A 17085-nucleotide genomic window follows, 5' to 3' on the forward strand; every position below is an offset into this window, starting at 1 on the left:
ACTAATTGAGTTTTTGTTTTCTTCAGTCATTTAAAGATGCGGATGTATTTCTCTGGGGGCTGCGGAGTGGAGTGGGTTCGAACCATTCTGGTGGACAATCCATATCACATTTTTTTCTAATAACGTGTTGACAAAAGCTGGATTAAGGAAAAGAAAGAGCAGACTTGGTTAATTGTTCCGCTTCTTTGAAAAGAGTAATTTTTAAAAAGGCTCATGAAGGAATAAAGGAGAGACCATAACCACAGTTACAAAGAGAATTTTAGAAAGGGAACAAATCTACAACTCTGCTGTAAGTTTAAAAGAAAAAAATAATCTTTAAAAAGGAGAAAGCCAATAGCCACTATTCTCAAAGAGTGGCAATCAATTTCTTCGGCATGTCACAAACTCCTGTCCCACTTAATATATATAATTTATAGGACTGAGGAGTTTGGGGTTTTTAATGGTGATTACCAGTTTTTGAAATGCATACCATGTTTTGAGTTCTTTCACAGACCCTGGCTTGAATCCAGAGTGAATCATGAATCTATTGTTGGTTTGTTAATATTCTGTAAAGGCTTATTGATGTCCTTAAACCATATGCTTTTCCCTGGAGGAGTTTAGGTCTGTATATAATAGAATAATTAAAGGATAGAACATAGCTCAAAATAATTCACTGTCTATTTGAAATAAAGTGCTCATTTTCTCTTTGGAACATCTATTCAGAGTATAATTTCTACATCCAATGGTTCCTTTTAGGAATAGGGTGAACTAACATATGGTATTGAACTATGACCCAACAGATCTAAAGTCAAAGGGGTTCTTGCTATTTACCTTTCTGACATAGAATTCCAACAAGAATAATATACACTGGGCTGCAATGCTATGAAATGAGGAAGCTAATTTATGCTTCCTTTTATATCCAATCATGTGAAAACTGAATTTTTACAATATAAGAAATTCAGTAAACTGCCTTTGTATATATGATTTAGATAGCTTTAGTTTCTATCTATCAAAACGTGGTCAGGAACACTATGTCTAATTAAAGCTCAGCTGTGGAGTGGATAAATGTGCAACTCCTTCAGGGGATGCCTGGATCCCAACACTGCCTTTCAACAGGACAGAAAGAGGCTTTTAAAATTAGGGAACAAAGAAGCAGTCAGATCACTTAAAGCAAAATAGTTACAACTTTTCCATTTATGACCACAGTAGTTTATAATAAAAAATATACACACACACACACACACACAATAGGGCTGAGATCTGAGGATATTTCAAAGCCAGACCAGATAGGCAAGTCTGTAAGATACTTATTAATCAGAAAACAGGGAATGGGGCTGTGGCTCAAAGAGGTTGAGCACTAGCCTTGAGCAAAAGGGTTCAGGGACAAAAGCTGGCACCCGTGGTTCATGCCTGTAATCCTAGCTACTCAGGAGGCTGAGATCTGAGGATCGCGGTTCAAAGCCAGCCTGGGCAGGAAAGTCCGTGAAACTCTTATCTCCAATAAACCACTAGAAAACCAGAAGTGGTGCTGAAGCTCAAGTGGTAGAGCGCTCGCCTTGACCTGAAGAGCTGAGGGACAGTGCCCAGTCCCAGAGTTCAAGCCCCAGGACTGGAAAAAAACAAATGCTGGGTGCTGGTAGCTCACACCTGTAATCCTAGCAACTCAGGAAGCTGAAATCTGAGGATCAGCGTTCAAAGCCAGCCTGGACAGTAAAAATCCATGAGACTTTATCTCCAAATAACCACCAGAAAACTGGAAGTGATGCTATGGCTCAAACTGGTAAAGCACTAGCCTTGTGCGAAAAAGCACAGGACAGTACCCAGGCCCTGAGTCCATGCCCCAGGACCAACAACAACAACAAAAAAAGTTACTTACCAGTATTAAGGTTCATAACTAACAGAAGTCCTTTCTGTTTACAGATTCAGTAATCAAAGTAATCACCATCTTGTAAAGCTTGCTGCAAAGAGAATAAGGAAACATTTTCTAATTTCATAATGGACAATAAAAATCCCACTAGATATTTGACCTCTTTAACCTTCCGCAAGTTATTTAACTTCCTTAAGCCCCAGTTCCATGACCTTTAAAATGAAGATAATAATGCACCTTGCTGGCTGTTGTCAGGACTAAGTGGGCTAAAAAATGTAAGGGGTTGGGCATGGTACTTGGGCCATAATAAGCTTTCAGTCAGTGGTTTAATGATTGTTACAGTTAAGGTTATTGTTTTATTATCAGCTTCTGAGCCTCCTGGAAGTAAGTCTGTACTCTCTGGCTTTATGGCTGAAGCAGTTTTTGGTAGGTGCTATTAAATAGGTTTAGTTGCTAATTTTATAGTCTGATACTATAATATGCTTTCCAATTATGTGGTATTTGGGAATGTTGAAATGTCCATTTGTATAAATAAATGAAAACACCAATTTCAGTTACCGTAGTAAGTGCTGTTCTGTGTGTGTGTGTGTGTGCGTGTGCGCGCGTGTGCATGCGTGCGCACTCGCACATATATGTGTATGCACCAGTCCTAAGGTTTATACTTAGGGCCCTGGAACTGTCCCTGAGCTTTTGTGTTCAAGACTAGCTTTGCTTGAGCCACAGCTTCACTCTGGTTCTTTGGAGATTAATTGGACATAAAGAGTCTCAAGAATTTGCCTGCCTTGGGCTGGGAAGGTGGCTCCGTCGTAGAGTGCTTGCCTTGAATGTATGAGGCCCTGGGTTCAATTCCTCAGTACCACATAAGCAAAAAGAAAAAAGCCGGAAGTGGCGCTGTGGCTCAAGTGGTATAGCACTAGCCTTGAGCTGAAGAGCTGAGGGACAGTGCCCAGGCCCAGAGTTCAGGCCCCACAACTGGACCAAAAAAAAAGAATTTGCCTGCCTGGCTGGGCATCTAAGGCTCATACATGTAATCCTAGCTACTTGGGAGGCTGGGATCTGAGGATCACAGTTTAAAGCCAGCCCAGGCAAGAATGGCCTTGAGACCCTTATCTCCAATTAACCACCAGAAAACTAGAACTAGCACTGTGGCTCAAGTGGTAGAGTGCTAGCCTTGGGCTGAAGAGCTGAGGGACAGCGCCCAGGCCCAGAGTTCAAGCCCCAGGACCAAAAAAAAAAAAAATGGCCTGCCCAGGTTGGCTTTAATCCTTAATCCCCAGATCTCACCCCCCTGGGTAGCTAGATTATAGGTATGAGCCACTTACACCTAGCTTGTTCCCTAATTTTTTTTTTTTGAGGGGGGGAGGGTCAGTCATAGGGCTTGAATTTAGGGCCTGGCCACTGTCCCTGAGCTCTTTCGATCAAGGCTGGGACTCTACATGTCTTTGAGTGACAGCTCCACCTCCAGTTTTCTGGTGCTTAGAGATAAATAATCCGGGGCTGGGAAGGTGGCTCAGTGGTAGAGCGCTTGCCTTACATGCGTGAGGCCCTGGGTTTGATTCCTCAGCACCACATAAGCAAAAAGAAAAAAACTGGAAGTGGTGCTGTGGCTCAAGTGGTAGAGTGCTAGACTTCAGCTGAAGAGCTGAGGGACAGCACCCAGGCCCAGAGTTCAGACCCCACGACTGGACCCAAAAAAAAAAAAGAAAGAGAGAGATAAATAATCCCATGGACTGTCCTATCTGGGCTGGCTTTGAACCACATCCTCAGATCTCAGCCTCCTGAGTAGCTAGAATTGCAGCATGAGCCTCAGCGTCATTTATTTTTTGTATATAGAGATCAGATATGTTATCTATAGAAGACCAGGAAACCACAAGCTAGTGGCTCCTATTTGTAATCCTAGCCACTCAAGAGGCTGAGATTAGAGAATAGTGGTTCAAAGCTAATTTGGGGTGGGGGGTGGGAGGGGGATTGGGAGATAGGAAGGGGAAACAAAGGCGGAGGCAAGAATGCTTGATAAGAAATGTACTCATTACCTTGCCCATGTAATTGTAACCCCTCTGTGCGGTATTTTCACAATTAAAAAAAAAGCTAACTGGGGCAGGAAAATCGCTGAGACTTCTATCTCCAATTAACTACAAAAAAGCTGGAAACAATGCTGTGGCTTAACATTGTGAGCACTAGAGCTAGAGCACTAGCCTTAAGTACAAAATTTCAGGGACCTAGTTCTGAGTTCAAGACCCAGGACTGGCACCAAAGAAGATGGGGGCAAGGGGTTGATGGCATATGCCTATCATCCTAGTTATTCAGGAAGCTGAGATCTGAGGACTGAGGTTCCAAGCCAGCCCAGATAGGAAAGTCCATGGGATTATTTATCTCTAAGGGGGTGGGAAGCTAGCTCAGTGGTAGAGTGCTTGCCTTGCATGCATGAGACCCTGGGTTCAATTCCTCAGCAACACATAAGCAGAAAAAAGCCAGAAGTGGCATTGTGGCTCAAGTGGTAAGGCGCTAGCCTGAAGAGCTGAGGGACAGCACCCAGGCCCAGATTTCAGCCCCCATGACTAACCAAAAAAAAAAAAAAGTCTCTAAGACCTGAGACTCTTACCTCCAGCCTTGAGTAGGAAAAGCTTAAGAACAGCGCCCCAAGTCCAAAGTTCAAACCTCAGGACTGGCATCAAAATATAAATAAGGATATGGGCTGGGAAGGTGGCTCAGTGGTAGAGCGTTTGCCTTGCATTCCTGAGGCCCTGGGTTGGATTCCTCAGCACCACATAAGCAAAAAGAAAAAAGCCGGCAGTGGCGCTGTGGCTCAAGTGGTGCTAGCCTTGAGCTGAAGAGCTGAGGGACATCGCCCAGGCCCAGAGTTCAGGCCCCACGATCGGACCCAAAAAACAATAATAATAAATAAATAAATAAGGATAAAAGAGACTGGTAATAAACAATGTTGGTATAATAGGAAAACAATGTAGTAAACAAAAGCAGCACATACATACAAGCTACATTCTTATTTCTCCTGACTTAACACTCCAAACCCAACAATTGTAGATGGTGTGTTTTTTGTTTGTTTGTTTGTTTTTGGGAGGTGTTGTTTTGTCAGTCATGGGTCTTAAACTCTAGGCTTGGGCACTGTCCCGTGCTCTTCAGCTCAAGGTGAACACTCTACCACTTGAGCCACAGGGCCACTTCCAGATTTCTAGTGGTTTATTGGAGATAAGAGTCTTACGGATTTTCCTGCCCCAGCTGGCTTTGAACCACAATTCTCAGAACTTAGCCTCCTGAGTTGCTAAGATTACAGGCTTGAGCCACCAGCACCTGGCTCTGGCTGTTGTTTTTTTTAAAGGGATACCAAGGGATACCCAGAGCCTTCTGCATGCTAGGCAAGCATCTACCACTAAGCCACATTCCCAGCCTGTTTTCTTGTTTTATAGATTTGTGGTGCCGGGGATGATACACAGAGCCTTACACATTCTGGGCAAGCCCTCTGCTACTGAATAACACCTCTCTCCTCTGCCCTTTTGTTTTAGTAGTCCTGAGGTTGATCTCAGGGCTTCTCAGAAGCATTCTACAATTGGAGTCATGGATCCAGCCCTTATTGCTTTAGTTTACTTTTCAGACCACTGTTTGTCCAAGGCCAGTCTTAGACAGATCCTCCAACCTCCATTACCCTAATAGCTGGGATAATAAACCTGCACCATCACACCTGCCCCTTCCTTCATTTGCTTTAATGTAAAAAAAAAAAACTTGCATTGTTGTTGTGTGTGTGTGTGTTTTTTGTTTTTTTATTTTTTTGTTTTTTTGGTCCGGTCGTGGGGCCTGAACTCTGGGCTTGGGCGCTGTCCTTCAGCTCTTCAGCTCAAGGCTAGCGCTCTACCACTTGAGCCACAGCGCCACTTCCAGCTTTTTTCTTTTTGCTTATGTGGTGCTGAGGATTGAACCCAGGGCCTCATGCATGCAAGGCAAGCGCTTTACCACTGAGCCACCTTCCCAGCCCCCTGGCATTGTTATAAGAAGGTATGGAGACACATGCTTGAAATCTCCAGCACTCAGGATTCTGAGGCAGGAGAATTGTGAGTTCAAGACCATTCTGGGCTAAAAAGGCACCATCAAAAAAAAGAGAGAGAGAGAAAGAAAGAAAAAGAAAGAAAGGAAGAAAGAAAGAGAGAGAGAGATAAAGATAAGCAGGCTGGGAAGGTGGCTCAGTGGTAGAGTGCTTGCCTTGCATGCATGAGGCCCTGGGTTTGATTCCTCAGCACCACAGAAGCAGAAAAAGCCGGAAGTGGTGCTGTGGCTCAAGTGGTAGAGCACTAGCCTTGAGCTGAAGAGCTGAGGGACAGCGCCCAGGCCCAGAATTCAAGCCCCACAACTGACCAAAAAAAAAAAAACACCGCTTAAACAACTATTTCCTAGGATGAGTTTACTGGTGTGTTTTTTTCTTAATATTGTCCTCCATTACCTACATATATGTCATGCATGTTCTTTTGCATACACCATATATTTTATTGTCATATTTAGTATTTCTCTAATAGTAGAACTTTTTTCAAATTGTGGATTAAGAAAGCTTCTTAGATTCCAGTGACCAAAAACCCAGAAGCAATAAAGGAAAAACATCAATAAATTTTATGGCATAAATACTTTACACCTGTAGAAGGCATAGAAATACTATGGCAAGGGGCTGGGAAGGTGGCTCAGTGGTAGAGCGCTTGTCTTGCATGCCTGAGGCCCTGGGTTCGATTCCTCAGCACCATATAAGCAAAAAGAAAAAAGCTGGAAGTGGCGCTGTGGCTCAAGTGGTAGAGCGCTAGCCTTGAGCTGAAGAGCTGAGGGACAGGGCCCAGGCCCAGAGTTCAGGCCCCATGACGGGACCCAAAAAAAAAAAAAAATACCATGGCAATTCAAGAAAGAAGCAAACTGTGGGAAAATATTTTCAATTCTGAGAGTTAAAAAGCTAACTTCCTTAACACAGAGAGTTATTACAAGAATGTAAGAGAAAAAAAAAAAACACTAAGAAAAAAAGCTGGCCTCACACCTGTAATCCTAGCTGCACAAGAGGCTGGGCTCTGAGCGTCATGGTTTGAAGGCATCTAGGGCAGAAAAGTGCATGAGCCTCATCTCAAACACCAGAAAACCATTGTGAAGCTGTGGCTCCAAGTGGTGGAGTGCTAGCCTTGAGTGAAAAAGCTCAGGGACAGCGCCCAGACACTAAGTTCAAGCCCCACTACATGATTGAAATAAGAAAAATCAAGTCACAGAATCATTACAAAGAGTATAATTCTATGTTTTTTTATTTTTATATATATTTTATGTATTATATATTGTATATTGTATGTTATATAATATATAATGCATTATATATTATATAATGTAACATAATATATATATATGTAACATATATTATACATATAATTCATAGGGCTTGAACTTAGGACCTGGGCACTGTCCCTGAGTTTTTTTCACTAAGGGCTCACACTCTACCACTTTAAGCCACTTCCAGTTTTTTGGTGGTTTGGTGAAGATAAAATTCTCACAGACTTTCCCGCCCAGACTGGCTTTAAACTGGGATCCTCAGATCTCAGCTTCCTGAGATGACAGGTGTGAGCCATGGGTACTGAGCCTCGGATAGTTACTTGGATAGTAACTTTGATAGTTAACAAAAGAAAGAATTTAGCCTGGCTCAGTGGCTCAGGCCTGCAATCCTAGCTACTCAGGAATCTGAGAGCTAAATTAGATCACAGTTTGAAGCCAGCCCAGGCAAGCATATTCATGAAACTCTTCCCCTTCCTCTCCCTCTCCCACTCTGCTCCCTCTCCCTCTCCCCCTCTCTCTGTCTCTCTGTCTCTGTCTCTTTCTCTCTCTCTCTCTCTCCTTTTTTGTGTGCCAGTTTTGGGGTTTGAACCTGGGGCCTGGGTGCTGTCCCTGAGCTTCTTTTGCTCAAGGCTAGCTCTCTATCACTTGAGCCACATCACCACTTATCTCCAATTAATCACCTGAAAACCGGAAGTGGCACTACTGCTTGAGTGGTAGAGTGTTCTCCTTAAGCTGAAGAGCTCAGGGACAGCACCCAGACCCGGAGTTCAAGCCCCACAACCCAGAGTTCAAGCCCCATGACCAGGCAAAAAAAAAAGAATCTCACAGCCTTTTCTGTCCAGGCTGGCTTCAAACCACATTCACAGATCTCAGCCTCCTAAGTAGCTAGGATCACAGGCAGAAATCCACAGCACCTGGCTCAAGGAACTCTTATCTCCAGTTAATTACCAAAAAAAGCTGGAAGTGAAGCTGTGGCTCAAGTGTTGGAGGGCCAGCTTTGAGCAAAAAAGCTAAGGGACAGCAAGCACCCAAGCCCTGAATTCAAGCTTCAGTACTGGCACCAAAAGAGAGACAGAGAAAGAAGAATTTTAGTTCTATGGACATAAAATGCCTACAGTAGAACTAGGGTGTTTTGCAAGCCTTGTAACAGACTGAAGCTTGTTCTAGGCCTTTTCTATAAACCTGGCTTCCCAGTTTCTGCTGTGCAAATAGAAGCCTGCAAAGAGCTCTGAGGAGCTGCCTGCATCTCCAGTTACACTTTCTGGGTTGAGCCAGGAGCCCTCTGCCTTCCTGGCAGCTCACCCAGCATTTACCCACAGTGGCTTTTCACATTATAATCCACTATCAAGATGAATTTCTCCCTCCCATGCATGCGAGCACTACACCCTTGGGCCAGGTAAGTCACTCTCAGTAGGCTTTGAAAATCCCTGCTGTGAATTGTGGTAGAGTTTTGGGTGATTACTGGGCATACTTCTGGGCACAGAGCATGTGGGGGCAAACACGGAGGTAAAACAGCTTTTCTAAATTAAGGATTAGCAATCAGAAACTTAACTGGGCATGGTGATGCATACCTGTAATCCCTGTGTTGGGGAGGTAGGAGGAGGGAGGTTCACAAGCTGTAGCTCAGCCTGGATTACAGAGAGAGACCCTGTCTGAAAAAAAAAAAAAATCTGTAAGCACAAGGCCCCAGATTCAAATCCCAATACCACCAAAAAAAAAAGAAAGAAAGTGGGGGAAAAAAATCAGAAAGTCCTTTCACTGGCTTGGCAGTAACTGCTTGTGAATCCCAACTAAAGCTCAATTAAGCTCTAAAAACACCTCCGAATTATATTTCATCCAAAAGAGAGCCAGGTCTGTCTGCTCTGATTGCTTACACCCTCACAGACAAGATGGCAAGGAACCCTGCTCCACTGGAGCGTGTCAGATCTGGTGGCGTGACACTTTACTCTGGGCGTCACAGTCAGCCAGGGCCACCGCGCAGAGGGGGTGGGCGGCGCTGGGATGAGCTGTAAATCCACCATCTGACTCCTGACCACTGGCGGTTCTCCAGTCTCCTAGGACTCCGGAAAGAATTAAGGGGCGGGAGATGCAGGGTTTCATTGCGTTGGCCCCATTCCAAGTTTGATAATTAGGAGTCCTCCTCCCTCTGTCTTCCTGCCATTTTCACAGAGGCTGCAATTCCACACTTCCTCTTAGAAACAGCTGTCCACTGTTCTCCCCGCCCAAGCCTTGGAGCCAGCGGATTCCACCCTAGGGGAAGCCTCATTTCCAGATAAACATTTCCTCCACATCTCTGAGTAAATGGCTTAGGCTTACCTTGGAGGAAAGGTGTTATTTTCTAGCGATAATGAGGGCATGGTAACAGGGAATTAAGAACTAAGCTCAAACCCTATTTTGTCTAAAAGCCTAACAAATTTAAGGTCCCCATCCATCACTAAAGGCCTCTGGAAAGGAGGTGTCTCCACACCAGAGAAATTATCTTTTGGATATGTGCTTTGGGGACCCAGAATTTAATCAAATCACATGGATCGGGTGGGAGCACGAGTACTTCCGTTAATAATAATGGATCCATAGTGGTCCAGCATGTATGTGGTCAGAAGACAGCAAAGTTCACTTCTGCCAAGTAAGCTTGGGGCTCCTGTTAGACACGCTGAGACTCTCACTTGTTTAGCCCCAGCTGGAGTGAAACTCACAATCCTCCTGCCACCTAAGTACCAGAGCTGGCACCAGGCACTTATTTGAATGCTTCTTCCTTTTCTTTCAACCTTTCAGGCTTGATTTCAAAATACCTTCATTTCATTCCCTTTCCAGATTATATATGCTTCCACTTCCAGATGATATATTCTATATATTTTTTGAGGTACTGGGGATAGAACTCAATACCTCCAGCTTGCTAGATAGGTGCTCTACTACTTGAGCCATGCCTCCTGCCTCTTGGTTTGTGTGTGTCATGTTTTCAAGGTCAGAGTCGTGTTTTATGCCCGGGCTGGCCTAGGCTGTGATCTGGGCATGGCAAGCACTCACCACTGAGTCTCCCCAAACACTCAACATCTGAAGCAACAAATTTGAGACTTGGAGGGCATACCTATGGGGGAAATCAGGCAAAGCAGGATTTGAAAAGGGACCGGAAGTGGTGCCTGGGAAAGGCTGGGCCAGCCTTCTGCAGCATTGAAGTCACATGTTCATTTTCCAGCAGCTGACCCCTTGACCCCCACCTTATTCTTCCATTCCCCCCCTCCACTCCCCTTTTCCCCTCCCTTTCCTTCCCTTCACCAAACAGCCAGTGTCTCCAGCTCCTGCCCTCTCCCCAGTGCCGCTCCCAGTTAACCACAGAAGGGCGTGGCCTCCCACAGCTTCTCCAGCTTCTCCAGTGCTTTCAGCTGATCTGCCACGGCCTTTAGCATTTCCTACTTAAGATATCTAAGAGAGGGCTGGGAAGGTGGCTCAGTGGTAGAGCGCTTGCCTTGCATGCATGAGGCCCTTGGTTCAATTCCTCAACACCACATAAGCGGAAAAAGCCAGAAGTGGCGCTGCGGCTCAAGTGGTAGAGTGGTTTGCCTTAAGCTGAAGAGCTGAGGGACAGGGCCCAGGCCCAAATTTCAGGCCCCACAACCGACAACAACAACAAAAAAAGATGCCTAAGAGGGAAAAACACAACTGACCCAATTGGTTCTCTTTAAGCCTAGCCCTGTACTGGTCGAGTACAAAACCAAACTGTCTCAGGATGACTGCATCCCTGATGTCTGAGGCCATTTTCTAGTGCTCTAACAATACCTGAGACTGGGTGAATAATAAAGAATGGAGGTGAAGGTTTGGGGACTTAGCTCAGAGGAAGGGCACTTGCTGTGAAAAAAAAAAAAAATTAAAACAGGTGCCAGTAGCCTAGTGGCTCACACCTGTAATCTAGCCACTCAAGAAGCTGAGAATCTGAGGATCCCAATTCCAGGCCACCACAGGCAGAAAAGTCTCTGTAAGATTTTTTTTTTTCCTGTCGGTTGTGGGGCTTGAACTCTGGGCCTGGGTGCTGTCCCTCAGCTCTTCAGCTCAAGGTGGACATTCTACCGGTTGAGCCACAGCACCACTCTTCCGGTTTTCTGGTGGTTTATGAGAGATAAGAGTCTCACAGAGTCTCCTGCCCGGGCTGGCTTTGGACCATGATCCTCAGATCTCAGCCTCCTGAGCAGCTAGGATTATAGGCGTGAGCCACCAGAGCCTGGCTGCTGTGAAACTCTTATCTCTAATTAACCTCTCAAAAACTGGAAGTAGAACTGTGGCTCAAAATGGTAGATCACAAAAGAACTCGGGGACAGCTTGTAGGTTCTGAATTCAAGAAAAAAAAAGACTGGAGATTAAAGGGGGCGTGACAGGGGTGTGGCTCTGCGGTCGAGGCCTGCCCAACGCTCTCAGGGGTGTATAGTATCAATCAACACTGCCAGACAGAGAGAGAATTGTATATTTAGTTTTTATTTTCTGTTTTATTTTGTATTTAAATTAATCATAATGTTAAATTAACTTTTCTTATTAGTATACAAGTCTGTGAATTTTATCATATGAAAAGATCCATTAGCCAGGCACCTATAATCCTAGATACTCTGGAGGTTGAGATCTGAGAGTGTGAACAAATCCAAGAAACTTTTTTAGTCCTCATGGGGCTTGAACTCTGGGCCTGGGCGCTGTCCCTGAGCTCTTCAGCCCTCTACCACTTGATCCACAGCACCACTTCTGGTTTTCTGGTAGTTTATTGAAGACAAGAGTCTCACAGACTTTTCCTGCCTGGGCTGGCTTTGAACCTTGATCCTCAGATCTCAGTCTCCTGAGTAGCTAGGATTACAGGTATGAGCTACCAGCGCCCGGTAAGATACTATTTTCAAAATTAACCAACACACCAGTGTAGGGGATCAAGTAATAGAGCATCTGCTTAGCAAGTGAGGCCCTGACTTCAAACTCTTGTATTGCCGAAAAAAGAAAAGAAGGGCTGGGAATGTGGCTTAGTGGTAGAGTGCTTGCCTAGCATGCATGAAGCCCTGGGTTTGATTTCCCCAGTACCACATGAACAGAAAAAGCCAGAAGTGGCGCTGTGGCTCAAGTGGTAGTGTGCTAGCCTTGAGCAAAAGCTGCTCAGGAACAGTGTCCAGGTTCTGAGTTCAAGCCCCAGGACTGATAAGAGGAAAAAAGAAAAGGGAACAATAAGGCATTATTGATCCTTTTTCTTCTTTAGTACTCAATCATTTTGTGTGTGTGGGCTGGCCCTGCGGCTTGAACTCAGGGCCTGGGCACTGTCCCTGAGCGTTTTGCTCAAGGCTAGCACTCTACCACTTGAGCCACAGTGCCACTTCAGCTTTTTTATAGTTCATTGGAGATAAGAGCCTCCCAGACTTTCCTGTCTGGGATTGGCTTTGAACCTAGAACCTCAAATCTCAGCCTTCTGAGTAGCTTTGTGAGCCACCAGATCTGGATGTCTTTTTCTTTTCTTTTTTCTTTTTTTTAGACAAGGTTGCACTATATAGCCCAGGTTCAATGCCCTTGCCTCCCCCTCTGAAGAGCAGGGCTGACAGTTGTGTGCACCAGGCTCTCTTCCTTTTGTATTTTGTTAATACTGGGGATTTTACTCAGAGATGCCGCGGGCTCCTAGGCACTCTACAACTTGAGCCTTGTTTCCTGCCCCCTTTTGTGTTGCTTATTTTCACGGTAGGATCTCCATTTATGCCTACACCAGCCTAGCTGCAGTGCTCACTTCTGCTTTCCAGAGTCCCCGGGGATGACAGGCAAGCACAAATTGGTTGAGCTAGAGTCTCAAGAACTTCTTTTTGCTGGGGCTGGCCTCCAACTGTGATCCTCCTATCATTTCCTCCCAAGTAGTTAAGATTAAGGCTTGCACCAAAGCCTGGCTTCTTGGATCAGATTAGGGCACCCACTCTTAGGACTTAAACCTTAATTACCTCATTAACAACAAAATTTCCAATTACAGTCACACTGGGGGTTAAAGCTTTAACATATGAACTTAGGGGTAATGCAACTTAATTGCCATAGTCCTCAGGTTTATCTGTGGCAGAAGCATGTATCAGAAATGCTTTTTCCTTTCTTTCTTTCTTTGTTTTTGTTGAATTAGCATATGCTAATAATAGGGAGTTTCACTGTGATAATTCCCTAGGCGTGGACAGTGTACTTTGAACAAGTTCACCTCTCTATTACATTTGCATATTGTCTCCTTCTTCATCCCAAAGTGCTTTTCCTTTTTAAGACTCTTATTCCTTTGTATGTGTGCACTAGGTGGTGGTTGTCCATTCAGCCTTCAGTAGATGTTTCAGCTACTCATGCCTTTTCACTACTGCAAACAATAGTGCTATAAACATCAGCTTAAAAGAATCTTTTGGGGCCAGAAATGTGGCTTACAGACAGAGTGCTTACCCAACATTCATGAAGCCCTGGGTTTGATTCCTCAGTACCATATAAACAGAAAAAGCTGAAGTGGCGCTGTGGCTCAAGTGGAAAAAAAAATGTCCTTGTAACTCTAGCCTGTTGGTGGTGGCTCATTCCTATAATCCTAGCTCCCTGTGGCTTAGTAGTGGTAGAGTGCTTATCTAGAATGCAAGAAGCCCTAGGTTCAATTCCTCAGTTCCACATAAACAGAAAAGGCTAGAAATGGTACTGTAGCTCAGGTGGTAGAATTAGCTAGCCTTGAACACAGAGAGGCTCAGGGCCAGTGCCTAGACTCTGAGTTCAAGCCCCAGGGTTGGCACAACAACAACAACAACTAGATCCCTAGGAGGCTGAGATGTGAGGATCTTGGGTGGAAGCCAGCCCAGACTGACAAATTTCTTTTTTTGTTACTGTTGGTCATTGGGCTTGAACTCAGGGTTTGGGTGCAATCCCTGTGAACATTTTCACTCATGGCTAGTGCGCTACCATTTTGACACACAGCTCCACTTCTGATTTCTGAGTGGTTAATTGGAGATAAGAGTCTCACAGGGACTTTTCTGCCCAAACTAGCTTCAAACCACAATCCTCAGATCTCAATTTCCTGAGTAGCTAAGATTACAGGCATGAGCCACCAGCATCTGACTGAGATAAATCTTTGAAACTCTTGTCTCCAGTTAACTAGCAAAAAGCCAAAAGTAGAATTGTGGCTCAAGTGGTAAAGTGTCAGCCTTGAGAGAAGAGGCTAAGCAAGAGCTGCAAGCCCAGTATTGGCGCATAACCAACAGACAAACAAACAAACAAAAAGACCAAAACTGAACAGGAGATCTTCCTCCCTCAGCCTCCCTAGACCTGGGGTTAACTGTGGGAGACACCAGGCCCAGCCTTTCCCCCCTCCTTTTTTTAGTAGTTGTACTATTTATTTATATTATTATTTGTATTATTTTTTGTTTATGTGGTGCTGAGAAATTGAACCCAGAGCCTTATGCTTACGCGTGCTAGGCAAGCTCTCTACCACTGAGCCACCTTCCCAGCCCCTCTTCACCTTATCTATTAAGCATTGCCTAGGTTCCACGATTCAGAGGGACTCAGAGATTGAAAGAGATGAGCTCAATTGTCTTCACTAGTGTAAGGTCCGCTCCTGGATGGCTAGCAGACTCCACCCTCCTCGCAGCAAAGTCTCCACCCAGTACCTGTGTTACCTAGGCAACTGGGACACCTGGAAGAGGTCACATCTGCATCCGCCGAGGTCACATCTGAATTTGATGTGGCCACACCTTTCTCCGCCCATACCCTACATAAGGCCTAGCCCAGGCCCAGACTCGCTCTCTTTTTCTCGCTCTGTTCTTTTCTAGCTCTTGCTCTTCTTTTCTAGCTCTCTCTCTCTGCTCTAGCTCTTTCCTCTCTCTTTCCCAGCCACGTGGAGTGCCAACCTTGCCTGGTCCCAGCAGGTCTACTGAATAAACCTACCCCTTACCTGAAAACCACGTGCGTGCTGGTGCAGTTTTTACTCGGCTACCTCTTTTTAAAAACCTAACAACTAGTATTTCTACTTGTCCCTTTCTTTTTTTTTTTGGTCGGTTGTGGGGCTTGAACTCTGGGCTTGGGTGCTGTCCTTGTGCTCTTTAGCTCAAGGTGAGCACTCTACCCCTTGAGCCACAGTGCCACTTCTAGTTTTCTAGTGATTTATTGGAGATAAGAGTTTCCTGCTCGGGCTGGCTTTGAACCACTATCCTCAGAGCTTAGCCTCTTGAGTAGCTAGATTAATAGGTATGAGACACCAGCCCCTAGCCATTGTTTTCATTTTACTTTATTTTATTATTATTATTTTTTTGGGTCCAGTCGTGGGGCCTGAACTCTGGGCCTGGGCGCTGTCCCTCCGCTCTTCAGCTCAAGGCGAGCGCTCTACCACTTGAACCACAGCGACACTTCTGTTTTTTTTTTTTCTTTTTGCTTATGTGGTGCTGAGGAATCTAACCCAGGGCCTCAGGCATGCAAGACAAGCGCTCTACCACTGTGCCCCCTTCCCAGCCCTGTTTCCATTTTAAATACTTTCTAGCAGCATGTGGGTAGGGTCCATCCGCAATCATGTCCATTCTGATGGCTTCTTTGTAGGGCGGCAAGTCTGAATGAGTGCGGGCATCCCAGCACCCACCCCCACCCCGCACCTCTGCAGCCCAGGCTCCCCCCCTGTCCTAGCAATGTCACCCTTTTCTCATCTTCCACGCTGCCTGACAGAGCTGCAGCCCTGGTGATAATTCCAATTTGCTGCCTGCGAGGCCGTGCACCTGTCCACCCCCTCTCCTTTCTGCTCAAACCTCCAGCGCTTCCTGCCTTTCCCCTCTTAGCTTTTTTCAAAGTTCCTTGTGAATGTTGACACAATCCTCAGAGAAATGCAGACTCCCCACTGCCCTCATGCCTCCATCCTTCGCTAAACCCTCCCCTGGCTCCCTCCTTCCTAGGACAGAGGAATCCTCATGCCCAGACACCAAGCCACACCTCAGGACTCAAGCATTGTGACTCAGCTGTGCCCCTATCTGTTCCCTGCTAGACCATTCCCATGAGGAAGGAGTTCGCTTCCTTTAATCTTCTCTTGACTGCATCTTACCCATGGCCCCATTTCTTTGCTCTTTTTTGCAGGAAATTATCTTTAAAAGAATGGATTTGAGCTGGGCACCCTTGAGTCTCACCTGTATTCCTAGCTACTCAGGAGGCTGAGATCTAAGAATCACGGTTCAAAGCCAGCCCAGGTAGGAAAGTCCATGAGTGTTTTATCTACAATTAACCACTAGAAAACTGGAAGTGACACTGTTGCTCAAGTGGTAGGGCACTAGCCTTGAGCTGAAGAGCTCTGGGACAGTGCCCAGGCCCAGAATTCAAGCCCCACAACCGACCAGAATGGACTAAGTGAGCTGGGAATGTGGCTCAGTGGTAGAGTGCTTGCCCAGCATACACGAAGCCCTGGGTTCCATTCCTCAATACCACATACACAGAAAAAGTCAGAAGTGCTGCTGTGGTTTAAGTGGTAGATTGCTAGCTTTGAGCAAAAGAAGCTCAGGGACAGGGCCCAGTCACTGAGTTCAAGCTCCAGGACTTGCAAAAAAGAAAGAAAGACAGAAAGAAAGACAGACAGTCAGAAAGAAAGAAAGAAAGGAAGTGGTGCTGTGGCTCAAGTGGTAGAGCATAGCCTTGAGCTGAAGAGCTGAGGGGCAGAGCCCAGGCCCAGAGTTCAGGCCCCTCCCTCTCCCCTCCAAAAAAAGGAAGGAAGGAAGGAAGAGTAAGAACTAAGCCAGAGGGCTGGAAAAGTGGCTCAATGGTAGAGCACTTGCCTTGCATGCATGAGGCTCTGGGTTCGATTCCTCAGCACCACATAAGCAAAAAGAAAAAAACCGGAAGTGGTGCTGTGGCTCAAGTGGTAGATTGCTAGCTTTGAGCAAAAGAAGCTCAGGGACAGGGCCCAGTCCCTGAGTTCAAGCTCCAGGACTGGCAAAAAAGAAAGAAAGACAGACAGAAAGACAGAA

This window comes from Dipodomys spectabilis, unplaced genomic scaffold, assembly GCF_019054845.1.
Source record: "Dipodomys spectabilis isolate Male_0828 unplaced genomic scaffold, ASM1905484v1 ptg000188l, whole genome shotgun sequence".
Classification (NCBI taxonomy): domain Eukaryota; kingdom Metazoa; phylum Chordata; class Mammalia; order Rodentia; family Heteromyidae; genus Dipodomys; species Dipodomys spectabilis.